Source organism: Pan paniscus, chromosome 23 (assembly GCF_029289425.2).
Source record: "Pan paniscus chromosome 23, NHGRI_mPanPan1-v2.0_pri, whole genome shotgun sequence".
Classification (NCBI taxonomy): Eukaryota; Metazoa; Chordata; class Mammalia; order Primates; family Hominidae; genus Pan; species Pan paniscus.
Genome location: NC_085927.1, coordinates 58,333,832 through 58,336,075, shown reverse-complemented (window position 1 = coordinate 58,336,075; position 2,244 = coordinate 58,333,832).

Genomic DNA, 2,244 nt, shown 5'->3' with positions numbered 1-2,244 from the left:
TATTTTATTTTATTTTTTGAGATGGAGTCTAGCTCTGTCACCCAGGCTGGAGTGCAGAGGGATCTTGGCTGACTGCAACATCCGCCCCCCAGGTTCATGCCATTCTCCTGCCTCAGCCTCCCAAGTAGCTGGGACTACAGGCGCCCGCCACCATGCCCGGGTAATTTTTTGTATTTTTAGTAGAGACGGGGTTTCACCGTGTTAGCCAGGACGGTCTCAATCTCCTGACCTCGTGACCTCGTGACATTCGTCTTTCTTTTTTTGAAAACTGCCTGTTTCAGTTCTTGTCCTGGGGTTCTTTTGGGTTGTTTATCTTTTACTTTTGATTTATACAAGCTTATTGTAAATTAGGGACAGCCATTTGTTTGTCATATGTTTGTATTGCAAAACATTGACCTTTCAGTGTTTGTGCTTTGTCATTGTTTCTGTCATCTTTAGTGCTGCAAAAAAAGGTTTTACAGGCCAGGTGCAGTGGCTCACGCCTGTAATCCCAAAACTTTGGGAGACTGAGGCAGGCGGATCACAAGGTCAGGAGATCGAGACCACCCTGGCTAACACGGTGAAACCCTGTCTCTACTAAAAATACAAAAAAAAAAAAAAAAAAAATTAGCTGGGCACGGTGGCGGGCGCCTGTAGTCCCAGCTACTCGGGAGGTTGAGGCAGGAGAATGGCGTGAACCTGGGAGGCGGAGCTTGCAGTGAGCTGAGATGGCACCACTGCACTCCAGCCTGGGCGACAGAGTGAGACTCTGTCTCAAAAAAAAAAAAAAAAAAAAAGGGTTTTACATTCTATGGGGTTAAATAAGAGACCATCCTTTCTCCATTGCATCTCCTTTGCACCTTTGACATAAAATCAGTCCATAGAGTAAGTCTCTCCATGGACTCTATTCTGTTCTATAGCTGTATTGATCTATGCTTATAAAACACAGCACTATCTTCATGACTGCAGCTAGAGTAAGGCTTTAAGTCTTAAAACCGGGTAGTGCAATTTCCCTAATTTCATTCTTCTTTTCAAAAAATTTTTTTTTTTTTTTGGCTATTCTGGTTCCTTTAGTTTCCTGTATAAACTTTAGAATCAGATACAAAAAAATCCTTCTGGCACTTTGATAGAAATTGCATAAATAACCTGCACATTGTTAGTCATAAGTAGTTTATATTTTTGATGCCTTTGCAAATGGTGCTTTTAAATTTTAATTTCTAATTGCTCATTGATAATATGTAGAACTACAATTGATTTTGTACATGTATCTTGCATTCTGCAACTTTGCAAAACTCATTTACTAGTTAAGTAGCTTTTTTAGTGATAAATTTCTTTGCCATGATGAATTCTTTCAGCATTTGTATGTCTAAAAGAGTATTTTGTCTTCATTTTTGAAAGACATTTTCACTGGATATAGAACTGAGAGTTGACATTTTTTCACTTTAAAGACACTGTCCTACTGACTTCTTGCTCGGATGGTTTCCAATGATAGATCTGTTGCCGTGCTGACCTGTGTTCTTCTGTATGTAGTATAACTTTGTATCTTGCTGCTTTAAAGTTTTCTCTTGATCAGCAGTTTAGAACAATTTATGAGGATGCAGCTGGTAGTTTTCTTATTTCTTAATCTTGGGGCTCACGAGCATCTTGTGTTTCTGGGCTTAGAGTTTTCCAGAAATTCACGAAAATGTCAGCCATTATTTCTTCTATGTTTTCCTTTCTTTCCTGTCTCTCTGGGGACTCCAAGGACAAATATATTAGGCTACTAAAAAGTTTCTCGGCCGGGCGCGGTGGCTCATGCCTGCAATCCCAGCACTTTGGGAGGCCGAGGCAGGTGGATCACTTGAGGTCAGGAGTAGGAGACCAGCCTCCCCAATATGGTGAAACTCCATTTCTACTAAAAATACAAAAAATTAGCTGGGCATGGTGGCAGACACCTGTATTCCCAGCTACTCAGGAGGCTGAGGCAGGAGAATCGCTGCAACCTGGGAGGCAGAGGTTGCAGTGAGCCGAGATCATGCCACTGCACTCCAGCCTGGGAGACAGAGCAAGATTCCGTCTCAAGGGAAAAAAAAATTTCTATCATTCACTAATATGCTGTTGTTTTAGTTTTTTATCTATACATTTCATTTTTGATAGTTTCTATTGCTGTGCCTTCATGTTCACTGGTATTTTCTTTCATAATGTCTAATTTTCCATTAATCTCATTCAGTGTATTTTCATCTCATACATTGCAGTTTTCATGTTTGATTTGGTGCTTTTTAATAA